The following is a 14469-nucleotide window of genomic DNA, read 5'->3' on the forward strand; positions in this document are numbered from 1 at the left end:
ATATTCGAATGAATACAAATTTTTCATTTATTTTCGAGCTCAGCTTTTAAGTTATAGTTTATATAAATACAAATATTGAAGAAACAAAACCAATTATAAATTTATAATATTAAAAAGATTTGTTCATCACTGGAATTTTATTAGAAACTAGTTTCTACAATCTTATATAAAACACAAATACTGAACTGATCTTAAAATTTCATGAATATGTTGAAAACCCTAAAATCGGAATAAAATTTGGCTCAAATATGTTGTCTGTATCTCAAGATTATATTGCTAAATATGGTTAAAATTGTACCACAAATAAGTACTCTCGAAATAAGAATCGAGATAAAATTCATATAAAAATATATAACTTGACCAACTTATATTTATATATGTATATACGATTTTTATTATTTTCATGTATATTTTATTAATTTTGTATATATTTCTTTATTGTTAACAATTTATTAAATTATTGGAATAATATTTTTTATTGACTAATCGATAACTTGAATAATAAAAAAAATTTCCTTTTATTTGATCAAAATTAAACTCGAATAATTGACAATCCTAAATTTAAAGATTTTTTAGTTTTTATTTTTTCAATAATCGGTCACAAATTTCTACTTAAATTAAATTTTGATTAATGTTTGTGTTTAGTAATCTATTTCCATTGTAAGTTTTTATTATTGAATTTTCTTTTTTTTAAGTAGTTTATTATAGTTGGTTTTATCAGCAATGTCGTACTCTTTATCTTGTTCGATGTTTTTTTTATTAATTTTGTTTAAACTTTATTATAACAAATCGATAGCATTGTGACTTTACTTGTCCTTGATAGCTATCTTTGAACAAATTTTGATACTAGGGTTACTACTTATATTTTGATAACTAACCAGATCGCTTGTGTCCTCAATTAGCACTATTATTGCAGTTTGGATTTAGGATTTGATTCGGTTGTCCACTCCATGCTGATTAATAATATCATGAAATCAACTCTACCAAACGATGTCACATGCTGAATCTCGAACTATCTATGTGGAAATCAAGCGTTTGTTGAGTTCTGCAGGGTATTGTCATTTCTGTTCTGTTCAACATTTATCTTTCCAAACTTCCTGCAGCCCCAGGTGTCGCATGTTAATATAGTGTAAAAACCTGACTATCTTCAGAAACTTAAACGTCAAGTTTTCAAGCTCACAATCTACCTTTTCACTTCAGGGACTAAGGAAGTATGGATGGAACTCAACATCTTAATCGAAGGCAACGTTATCTCCATGGTACATAACCCGAAGATTCTAAGTTTATTCTCTTCCTCGCACGCTACTTATATCAACCAGAAATTTAAATCTCGAAACAAAGTCATAAAAGCTCTCCTTGGCTCCTCATGGGGCATGGGCTAGGAGACGATTGTAGCGACATATAAAGAAATTGGCCGCTTATTTATCCGTTACCGAAATAACCCAAAATACCTAATAAGCGTTATCGTTACCTAGTTGCCGTTTCGAATCGATAGCCAACCTTGCTACATATGCAATAAAATCCTTACTGAGCATCCTCCCGCTATTGTGGATGGTGAGCTGCAATTACCCAGGCAAACTCGTTCAATTTGATGTCAAGTCTACAACTAGAACCAACGGAATTTTGTATATGATTGTCTGTGAAAACTCTCAGACAATATTAACTATTGCAAAGCCAGACCTTTCGTTGACATTGATTAACTGATAGAAAACAATCATTCCGGGTTTACGAATTCGAGACATGAGTGAAGGGGCTTTATGTTTGAACAGAACAATCTTATATTGAACATGGGACTTGTATGCCCAGAAGCTCTTAAATAGATGTCGACTTTACTGGATTTTGGTTCAGCAAGACAGATCAGCTGTGTCGCAGATACTTTAGAGAAGAGGCAACTTCATATTCAGAGACTTAGAGATGTCGCTCTCTAAGATCGCGCAGACCTTTAATTCAATGCAAGGTAGACCTATGATTCAATGCAAGGACATACAAATTCGAATGATTGTTTTTTCGAATCGAATTACACAGTAATTCGTTTAAAGTGAAATTGAAGAGATTCATCATTGATATTTATGTGGGAACCATAAAAAGTATATTTACACAACCCACTTTTAAATATTTTTAGGAATATGTATATAATTTTGTTCTAAAAAAAGAATATCAATTCTAATCTAAAAAATCATCTTTAATATTGTTGGAATTAATCATGATGATTTTTGCTTATACTCTATTTAAAATTCTTAGGCCAAGTCAAGCAACGAAAAGAAAATGTAAGTTTAATTTCCTTTTTGAGCACAAGACTTCCTGCCATTCAATACATATACTCAAGCCTTTTTGTAATGCAGAACATATTTGAGGATATATGATGCTGTATATGTACTTCTTACATGAGAAACTGCATTTTTAAAAATAGTTTTATGCCAAAGAACTACAAATCTAGTTAATTTGATTGCTTTGGCGTCAACGAAACACATTTATTGAAAATATAAAAAACAAGAAAAATACCTTATACAAATATCTCCATGTGAAATTTCGATTTTATACTTTAGTTAGAAAAAATAATCATTTTTTTAAGAAAACTTATTTATTTGTTGATGTTGCCAAAAATATAAGTAAAAAAAATAAATAATGTTTTCGTGCATCACTTTTCTCTCTAGCAACTTTTTTGGCACGTTTCTATAACAATTTTACTTTTTTCCTCCAGATTATAATACAGCAGCATTTGTGTAGCGTCATAATGTCTATCAAAATATGGGTTATTATAACAAGTTCTTCTCCTTCTTCATGTAACTAGTATTTATTTTACTTTTTAAACATTCATATTTAATGTTAAAGATCATGCAATTTTTGTTTGTTAGTTGGTCTTGCTAAAATAAATATTAGTAGTTTCTTTAGTTACAATTTATTTGCAGTTGAAAGTCATCCTTGAAATAATATTTGCTGATTACACATTGTTCTTGTAATGGCAAAAAAGGAAATAAAAGATTTTGCAGCAAAAAATATTAAAATGGAAATGATTTCATGTAGCTTATTTGTATAGGGCATTTTTTAAGCCTTTATCCGCAAATATCGATTCAATATTTTTACATTATGAAATGTTCATATTTAGTAGAAAATAAAACAAAAATGTATAGTAGGCATAACATAAATAATATTGTATATAATATTGCATAAAATTATGTTATGAGGAGTTAGCGGGAAAGCCTTCGCCTCACTATTCCTAGTCATATCAAAAGTTCTGGTATAAATATTATTGTCCCTGTAAGAAATGAACCGATCATACAGGCGCCATCTTTACAGTTTTTGATAAGGGATATTTATACTTCATTCAGGCATATTTCGGCGGCACTGAAACAAAAATCAAAAACACTACTTCATATGTACGCAAGTAACGCCCATAGGAGAATTCCGTTAACAAATTAGAATATTTTCACGGTGGAGGAGTCTTTCAACAAATAAAATGGCAGTCTATGCTACGTCAACTAGACAAACATCGGAAGTGGTTCCTAAAGTTATCCCTTCTGAATGCAAGAAACGAAAATTCTAATGGTTTTGTCATATTAACAAAGTAGTTCTTCCTGGGATGTCATCCTAACTACAACATCGAGATATGTCAGGAATGACATTGATTGGAGATTTTAAGGTACATGACAGCTTTTAACGACATTACTAGAGATTTAATCAATTCCTTGGTTGCAGGATATCCCATGAATTTCGCGCTTGGAATCCGTCCTCAGTTAATACCAAATACAAAGAAAAACTTGTAGCGAAAATGAGTTTATTTGTGGCACAATTGAATTTTTAATGGAGCAACTGGCTTAATGTCGACTACAGCAGTATAAATTAAGCCGTCCCGCACATGGTCAGCATCCTCATGACCACAAAAATACTTTACGTCGCCCAGTAAATATACCGTACTAAAACGGTATAATTAACGCAATTCCTTGACCTCAATACAAAAACGACGAATTAAAAATATTGTATATACATATGTGGTTAATCGATTTCAATTAAAAACATTTTTTTCATTAGTTTGGCACATCCAAACTCTTCTGTCGAAATTTTCTATTATTAATTTGAATAAATGTGGGTGAATTTCGTTGATGCTGCGTTGAATTACCTCCTAAATGCACGAATAATACTATAAAAATAAATCCAATGGTGTTAAATCACTCGAACTAGGCAGTCAACTCTGATCACTGAATCAAGAGTGTACACGTTTCTATAACTAATTCCATTAGTTATTCCAATGCACGCTTTTCGCATTTCTGTAGAAATTCCTCCATGACTGACGTTTAGTTTTCCTATTGGCTTTCTTAAAAACATTTAGTGAGGCCCAGTTGATATTTCGTTTAGCCTTTTTAAAGGCTAGTCGTTATTTTCGCAATCCACTAAGGTGACATTATTTCCTCTCTTTCTAATAGTTTTTCTTGTCGGTGGCAAAGCCATCTACTGTGAAAATGAGCTTCATTTGCTTATTATGATTTTCCGCGAAAGTGTGGCCGCCAAACTTTCATTAGTGTTCATTTCATTATTATTGAAATATTGGTTGGCAACACCTTATTTCTCAAATGCCGGCAAACTCAAATCTGGCATGAATTTTTGGGAACATTTTATTAGTATATTTTTTTTAATATTTTTGCATTTATTCTTGAGTTCTTGATAGTCAATATTTATAACAGATACATAGGTAGATCATTTCTGAATAATTTCACTTGATTTATAAATAAACAGTAGTTAAAGTCTGTTCAAAAGATTCACTTTCTTTAAAGACAACAAAAATGTGTATTTAAACACTATTAAGTTAAGAAATGTTTTTTTTTTTTTGTTTGTTTTTTAAATAGAAACACATGTCAATCAAAGTCATGTGATTAAATTTAAAACTTAGCTATTTAAATATCATTAGAAAAAACAAACAATTGGCTCGTGCGTTGTAGAATTTCTAAGAAACAGTTTTATTCGTATTAAGGCCTTAACCCTTTCCGTCCCAAGCAATTTCAAAATTTGCGGATTTCAGTGAACTTTTCGATAAAATTTCTTGCACTCGTACACAAAATACTAAAGTAAATCGCACAAAAATATGTAAGAAATAACACATTATATTGAGACATTTAAAACAGTAAGAAAAAACCGTACAAAATCTATAAATGTCTATACAAAATACTTTAAATTTACCTACACATTTGTGTAGGCGGGGACGGAAAGGGTTAAAGAGGACTAAATTACTTTAAATTCAATATAAAGATACTATTTTAAATAAAATTATTAATAATAGCATTCAACTGTGTTGTAAAACAACTAAATATATGATTAATTACCACTTAATAAAAAAAACTTTCTAATTACTATAATAGTCATTCAGGTTTTCTATCACTTTAATTTGCCGTGGTACTTTTGTAACTACAAAGGAAATATTTAAACCAGCGCTTATATGCTTACTTATTAACTCTAATAAACATTTGAACATTAAAACTAAAGTAAATACGCAATATTTTTTTATTTGGACATAAAAACCGTTGTAGTTATTTGTATACAAAAGAAAAATGTGTGATTTTGAATCGATTTAAATGGTTTCATAATTTTTGTTTATTTACTTTTTTCTGTTGAAAATAAAGTGTGTATAAATTGCTTCATAAATAGTACCAATGATGATGTTAATAAAGTAGTACTACCGTAATACAAATATACTCGAACAATTCAATAAGATAACTTAAGTACCTTGAGTTATCTGTGTATTTATCCAGCAAACATATATTTTGTTTAATTGTTTCACCAGCCTCAGTTAAAATCAATTTATATTCAACTATGTTACTGGCTTACCCCCAGTAACACGAAGTCTGGTTATGTATTAACTAATAGTTATACTGACAGTTTTCATACAAAAATTTTAAACGACAATATAACTATTGTATAATAAACTCAATAACACCTATCAGAGAAATAGTATCACTTTCCAGGTATTTTTACTTCATTATTTTTGTATGTCTGTGTAACTTGGCCTATTGTATGCCATAATCGTTTACAAATTTCTACTTAATCGAAAATAGCGTAGGGCAAATTTACACCTCGGCAGGAGTCCACTCTTTTCACAAAAATGTTAACAACATTTTGAGGCAACGCTTCGCTTATCTCGTCAATGAAGAGTCAAATTCCATCTTTCAGAGCATAGTTGATGTTGTGTTTTTTCACGTAAACCTGATCTATCAAATGGTCTGAGATAAAATTGTGAAATATGCGCCCGGGAAATTTCTCCTGCAACAACTGAATTATTTGGCCGACTGGCTTCGTGGCTCATGAGCCGTTTTGCAGTCACTGTTGTTAATTGTGGACACAAAAAAACAGTTGTTGTTGTTGTCTAAAGTTCATACCTGGATAAAAAAAAAAATCGGTTGATATACACACAGCCTGAAAAGTGAGTAAACACCGGAGAATTTTTTGATTTTTTAGGATCGTGAAAATCATAATAGTCCGACTAAAATCTTTTTTTCACAACCGAATTTATTATTCAACTCAATATCCAACAAACCGAAACATTAAAATTTTAATCGGTGAACAAATTTTAGGATTTTCATTATCTTAAAAAAAAATCAAATATTTTTTGGTGTTTACTCACTTTTGAGGCTCACTGTAGCTATCGCTGTATTAAAAATCTTTGGCCGTGTGAGACTCTGGTCGTTCCAAAGAGTGGATCTACGCTGTCGTTTGTTATTCACGAGTGCAGCGTTCCATGGTTAATATTTCCCATGTTTGTACTAAATAAATGTCAAAGAATGACAACTCAATTCGTGACACCCTTTATCTATCATCGGACAAGTTCTCCCGGTACTGTTTAATAAAAAATCACATAATACTTGGGGTAAAAGTTTTAATGAAAAACGTTTTTTCGATCTCAGTCCTTAGTATAATGGCGTTAAGTATTAGCATAAAAACATACACACGTTTGACATACGGAAAATTATATACATACGTTTTTTTTAAGTTTTGGTCAAAAAAAATTTTTATAACGCAACCTTTTGAGGTAAAACAACTTTTGTGTTTTAGGCCATTTATAACAAAAATATAAAAGCAAAAGAATCAACAAAAATCCATATTACACACTAAACCATTTACATTATGAATTTCTAAAACTTAATTAATTTAGAAAATTTATTTAAATAATTTTAGGGAATTTCCTTTAAAAAAACAATTTTTAATCAAAGCTAACTATAATCAGTTTTAGAAATCTTATTTGTTGTAAAATCTGCTTGGAAATGGTGTTATTCGTATAGGATTTTATCTTTATAAGAATAATATAGTGTTTCTATTATATTTTGTTGAATATAAACTGTATTTAATTTAACATAATCTGCGAATGTGAATAAAACTATTTGGCGCTTTTTTTATTTTCTTGTTTCAAACAAGTAGCGCATGAAACGTGGGTTGTCTGTTGAAGATATAATTTAATGCTCTTATTAGTGTATTTAGAATGTGTTTATTTTTTATTTAATTATTCTATTTATGGTATTTATTTTATTTATTTTTTGAAATACGCTTGATTTCTATAATGAAATGTATGAAAAATCACGTTTTTTATTATAGCACAAACATTTTATAATTTTTGTGCAAATATTTCCTATTTTTAAAATAATTTTGGTTATTTTATAGCTTTTATTGGGGAATAGTTCATATGAGTAGTAGGACACTTAGTTTTAATCATATTACAACACTTTGTCAACAGTTGGGAAAGTTTTAAATATTTCTATAACTTTAGTGTTAATACTAAATTCAAGTCACATTTTCAATTTTATTTATTTTCAATTACGAAAAAGTTTTTTTAACCTACACAGCCATAGTGAGGAAAATCGGCCAATTATTTTAACTAGTCGCCATGCAAATGTCCGCCCGTACAAGTCCTACTTCCGAAAATTAATTTATCTAGCATAAATCTCTTACAAATGTTGGTATGCAAATAAAATTTAACTTAAAGAAATTTCATATAGAAATAAATCACGCGACCTAATTTCATGGAGATCTGTTCATAATTGGACATAGCTCCTATATAAAGCCCACTTCCGCCTTATATAAGAGCTATTGTCGGGCTTGACCGACAATACTTTCTTACTTGTTTTTATTAAAATTCAACCAATAACATTATGAAACATATTTTTGATTTTCCACAAGTTCTAAATCAAATTTACGCCTATTTTTTCTAGGGCAAAGTTGCTTAGAATTCTTCGTAGTATCAGTTCACACCTACAATTTTTTGTCCAACTCTAGTGTACATATTTTATATTTTCAAATTAAACAATTCGAAATTGAAATTAATCATCATTAAACTTTCCATTTAATCAGAATATAAATAAAGTTTTTTTTTTGCGAATGTTTATCTAATCTTTTCATCAAGAATTTTATAAGCAATTCCATATACATATTTGATAGATAATAAATATTTTATAGGTTATCTTAGGGGGGAAAGTTCCATGTTCACTTTTAATGAAAATTGAGTTTCTAATACAAAATGATGGAAAAGATGGAATAAAAAAATATTAAATATTTCCAGTTAGCTTGTTTTTACAAAAGTATAACTGCGTTTTTAAATGACAAATTTGTATTAATTTTTAATCAGTAATTATTTTTACTTGAACAAAAAACAACAATTTAAACAGTATACAAGTTACAAAACTTACCCGTCAAAAGATCAGCAGACCAACATGGGAAGATTGTATACGCCATTGACCGTAACATGACGATCACTTTCATCAACGAAAAAATACGATCAAATTACAGGTCCGCTATTACAGAACTTACACTTCATATTACTGATTTCAAGTTCATCCAATTCACTTTAAACAGCATAATCGAGGTCGGCATGAGGCATGAGGCATGTGACACCTTATTGTTGAAACCACATGCCAATAATTTCAAGTCCATCCAATTCTGGCTAAAGATTGTCTTCCAACATTAGACGATTACATATGCCATTGGCCGCAACATGGCGATCAATTGCATCAATGAAAAAATACGATCCAACCATAGGTCCGGTATTAAATTCACATCGCATGGTACATTTTTGTGGATGCAATCTTAACGTTGTGACCAACGATTCGGAAAAAAATTATAAAATGTCTTTATGTTCGTAATAGTAAAAGTTAACTTTAATGGTACCTAAAAGATTAAAAAATATAACATATGTATATAAATGGCCAATTGCTTTAGATATTTAGTCAGCATACAAATAATGATTTTAATTATTAACAGAATAAACAAAAAAAAAACAGATTAACATAATATAATAACACAATATCTAATTAATTAATAAAACTTTAAAAATATTGCTGTGTGGTGGAAACACCTTAAATTATTTAGTAAAAAAGTAGACTTAAAACTTTAACCCTCTAATTCGCAAACTTTAAAAACTAATTTGCAAATTAAGATTAGGAACCAGGTGCATAAAAGTGAAGAGTGCCTCAGGGCACTGTTGCCGGTTTATTTGTAAAAAACAATAAGATGTAAAAAGTAAGAAAATATGATTTACTTTCTACGATGATACTCATAAAAACAATTTTTGGCATTTGTGCAGCATAAATGAAGATCCATTTTTCGCAAACACATTGTGGTTACGACTTTATGCATCATTATTAGTCATAGCTCCCATTTAAGGCCCCCCTCCAAAAAAACAGTAATTTTAAAGTTAATTTTGTCCAACATAAGGATTACCTATTCACTCCCTCCTTTACATGTTTAGTTGAGACCTTAAAACTTCACCATTTCAGTTTTGAGATCATTCCCTATCAATTATTCCAAATTAGCTGAGTTGTTTTATTGAAGCACTTTTTCTCTATTTTGCGAATTAAAAAAGCAAATAAAATAAATTATTTAAATTGTGAAGTGCCTTTTTAACGAGGCAATCCTTACATAAAAATAGTGAATTTTGGTCGACAAACAGATGTGCAGTACCTATTTATTTACCTACAGTACCTAAATGTCTTGTTATGAAATGTCTGTTTCATTAATGCTTATTTATTTAGTTGAACGAAATAAATCGAATGAATTCTAGTAAAAAAATTCTTTATCTTAAGGTTACAATTACTATATTATAATTAAAATCTAAAATATCTTACAAATTTTACAAATAGTATTATTTGAAAAATATAATTTTTAAATGACCAACTTTCAAGTAAAAATATTCATTTATTTATCAATATACACATCTGCTCAAAATAATAGATACACCAAAATTTATTTTTTAAAAACGAAAAAAAATAATGGTATATTGTAAAATTATAAAAAAAATTCAGTCAATTTTTATTTATAGTTAAAAGGAGAGTAAAAAACAAAAACAAAATATTTCATAATAAATAATAAATATTATAAAGTAAATTAAATTTCTTAAATTTCGAAAAATTTGGTGCTCATAATAATAGATACATTTTTAAAAATTCTTATTAAACAAAAGCTAATAAATTTTATCTTAAAAAAATTAGTTTATTATTAAAGTAAAGCTAGTATCCAGTATATCCACCTTTGTTTTGTAAAACTTTCTCCACTCTTCTGGGCATACTGGATATCAAGTTCTGACACTTCTCCAATGGAATCTCGTACCATATTTTTAGCGTTTTCTCCCATAAATCGTCTTTATTTTTGAAAACTTCCTTCGAAAGCCTTATCTTTAATTCACTCCACAAGTTTTCTATTGGGTTTAAATCAGGGGATTGGCTGGGCCAGCTTAAAACAGGTACGTTATTCTCCAAGAACCAGTTTTTAACTAATCTTGAACTATGTTTTGGGTCGTTGTCCTGCTGGAATGTCCATATTAATGGCATATTTTCCGATGCATATGGAAGCATTACGTTTTCCAATATGTCTCTATACCCACTAGCATTCATGGTATCTTCTATTCGGAATATCGGACCAACACCATTCCATGAAAAGCAACCCCAAACCATTATGTTTCCCCCGCCATGTTTTACCGTCTTTTTTGTAAATTTAACGTGGAATTCTTTTCCTTTTGGTCGGCGTACAATTCTTTGGCAGTCGTTTCCAAACAAATTTATTTGTGTTTCGTCGCTCCATAAAATATTTCTCCATTTTTTTTCGCCTTCACACCCGGACCATTGTAAGTGCTCTTTAGCAAATTCTAATCTTGTCTTGATATTTTTTTGGCGCATTAGTGGCACTTTTCTGGCAATTCTTCCCGGCAATTTAGCTTGTAAAAGACGACGACGAACTGTTTGTGGACTGATTTCGTTACATAGCTCCGCAGAAATAGCTTTCGATGATATGAAAGGGTCTTTTTTAACCATAAGGACGATCCGCCTATCTGTTTCTGGACTGGTTTTCTTTGGTCTACCGCGAGTTTCTCTTTTTTGTTTTTTAGATAAAGCATTTTGGACAAAATGATTTTCCTTGATTTCTCATCGTTTGAACAATTTTTTTCTCATCTTCGGTACAATGATGATTTCGTCCCATTTTCTTCAAAAGAGTCCTATTTTTTATAAAATTGTTGCTAAAATTTAAATTATACTTACTGTTTCACGTAAATAGGAACAAAAAATTGCACAAAAAAAAATTGTATATAAACAAATTACAAATTACTGATGTGTATCTATTTTTATGAGCAAATAATTTTTTGTAATTCAAATAAATTCGTTTTTAAAAATCAACATGAAAGCAAATAGTTGCCAGATTTTTGACTGACATGACATTGCCAGATAGAAATTTTAATAATATGATGTATTCTTAACGCTTGCGAGGAAATTTTCAATGTTACCGCCATTTAAATTTCTTCCAATTAGGTGTATCTATTATTTTGAGCAGATGTGTATATAACTTAGATAAGAATTTCTTATCAAAAATTGTTTTCTATATTTCTAATACTTTGTGGTAAGCTTTTGTAAAACATACATACAATATTATAACAAATGATATCACAAGGGTTTTTCTTTGTTTTAAATACAAAGATATTTGGCCAAAAACTTGTCTATAATTTGCAAAAAAAAAAATAATAATAACAATACCCTTGTTATAATTAATGTCTATCTTATCATGATAATAAAAGATATATGACTAAAACTTACTCAACCAACCCATTTCATAGTAAACATATTCATTTTTCTTTACACTGCAAAAATTTTTTAAAAACAATATAATTTTGTTGTTTGATTTGTTTGTTTAACACACTTGACAATGAATTCATAAATTTCGTTATTATTTGTTATATTTTAATTTAAATGCACATGCTATAGTAAATAATAAACTGGGCCATGAAAATTACAAACAAATTGGAATATTGGAAAATTTCATAACAATTACATTGTTATCCGTATATATGTACCTATTTAATGGACAAGTCCCAGCTCTGTAATACGTTATTAACATATTGAAACGAATTCATACTCGATTGTTTAAAACATATTAATGAATGAATGAATTGTATGAATATTTTAATTAGTAATTGTTTGTATGTTTATAGTGTTTACACATTTTGTGTCAATTTATATGTAATTTAAGAATTGTGTCAATTAAATGTTGACATGTGTTTCATTTGTCACAAAATGCATTAATAAACAGTTTAAAATTATAAAATACATAGATTTGATTTAGTAATTTTTGCCAAATCATCTTTATTTTAATTATTTTTAGTCATAAACAATAGTGAAACTTTAATTGTTATCAAGGTGAAGAAAATGCTTTTGAGAGCTCAATCAATGATTTCTGGGTGGGTATTGTATATAAAATGTTCTTAAACTTACATACATATATAAATTAAATTATAGCTAATGTTGAGCTTATAACATTTAAAGTTTAAAAATATCCATATATGGCAAATGTTGTGTATTGCACGAGGAAACTTAGGTCACTGTAGAATTTGCAAAGGTCCAGAGCAGTGGTTTTATGTTCAAGAACAGTAAATCAGTGATGCCAGGAGATTTTTTCAGAAATCCCTAAGCTCATGAAAAAAATCCCTTTTTCACCTACACCCACTTTTTATTAATCCTACATTTTTCCCTACACTACTTTTTTCAAATTTGAAAAGCTAAGTTGTGTTCAGCAAAAAAGGCTTAAGCGGATTTCGAAATTGTTTGGGTTTTTGTTTTTGAAAGAGTTTTTTGTGCATTTTTTCTTAGATTTTTCTAAAATTAGTTATTTTTTAATGTTATTTATTACTTAAAAACTTGCTTATTAAAATCAAAGAGACCTGCAAAGATGGCGTACGTATGTAAAAAAAATGTACAATACCAAACAAATGTCTACTTCAAATGAAAATTTATTGTAGAAACTACTCTAGTAGTTGTCAAAAATTATCAGCGCAGCTAGAATCACTATATAGTTAAAAAGCGGTGTAATTATTAAAGATGCCACGTTATATAACTTATTTTATGAGTTTCTAATGATACATTTAAACAAATTTTATATTTTTTAATTTTATAATTGGAAAATATATAGTTTTAAATTGCCACTGCAAAAAATCCCTACAATTCGAGAAAAGTAAGAAATCTTTCCCTTTTTCCCTACATGCGAAATTTTGAAAACAAAACCCTACAAAATGGGAAAATTCCCTACACTTGGCATAACTGCAGTAAATCACAAAACAATGGAAACTTAGTTTAAATTTTTACAAAAAATGTCTGGCATCACAGCGCTGATGTATTGAACCAGAACTAATTTCCAATTTTAGATTATTGATAACCTCCGGGGAGTAATTTTTGGGAATTTCTTAAACTCTCTTGCTATTAAATTATCTTGAAGTAGTTTTGCAAATTATTTTATAATTTCTTAATTGAATGTTTACATAAACCCAGCATTAAAATTGATTATTATTTTGCTTTTAAATATTCGAAAATCTTGAAATAACAGAATATAATTTTCTCTAATGTATTGTCACTCACTGTATACTTATTGACGGAGTTTAATACAGCTTCGGAAAAATATTTCCCAAAGTCTAATGATGAATTATATAATATAATTATATAATGAATTATAATAAAATGATCTTTTCTCTGGAAATCAAATGCGAGTTTATAACATTTTGTTTTACAACCGAGCAATTTAACAACTCAAAAATAACAATCATCATAGGTAAACCTAACTTCAAATAACTTACCACTTTCCCACTGTATTAAATGTTCACTACACACTTTACATATAATGTATGGAACCCAGGTTTTATTCAGGGCCTTAATCTCAATTTTAAAGTAATTGAAAGAGGTGTTTCTCACTAAGTATGTTATAGGTTGTTTAAACTTTTTGACTGTATATTCATCACAAATGTAACAAAATTCATTTCGGTCTTAGCTACATCCTTTTCCCAATGAGGACATATTGTTAAAATTTATTTATAGAGTTATAGAAATGTACATATAAGATTTGTCATAAGTAAATTCGTAAACACGTAAAAAAAAATTTTAAAACATTATCCTGGGTCCTCATAAGATTCTAAGACATAAGATTACAAAACGGGCACAAGAATTTACTTATGTTAGCCAATATTGA

At 28.9% G+C, this 14469-nt stretch overlaps 1 protein-coding gene across 1 annotated transcript in view; it reads left to right on the plus strand.

Moving 5' to 3' along the window:
* The window catches only part of WASp, a 31799-nt gene that overhangs the window by 439 nt on the left and 16891 nt on the right, over positions 1 to 14469 (plus strand). The window lies entirely within an intron of this gene.

Source organism: Calliphora vicina, chromosome 1 (genome assembly GCF_958450345.1).
Source record: "Calliphora vicina chromosome 1, idCalVici1.1, whole genome shotgun sequence".
In the NCBI taxonomy this organism is placed as follows: Eukaryota; Metazoa; Arthropoda; class Insecta; order Diptera; family Calliphoridae; genus Calliphora; species Calliphora vicina.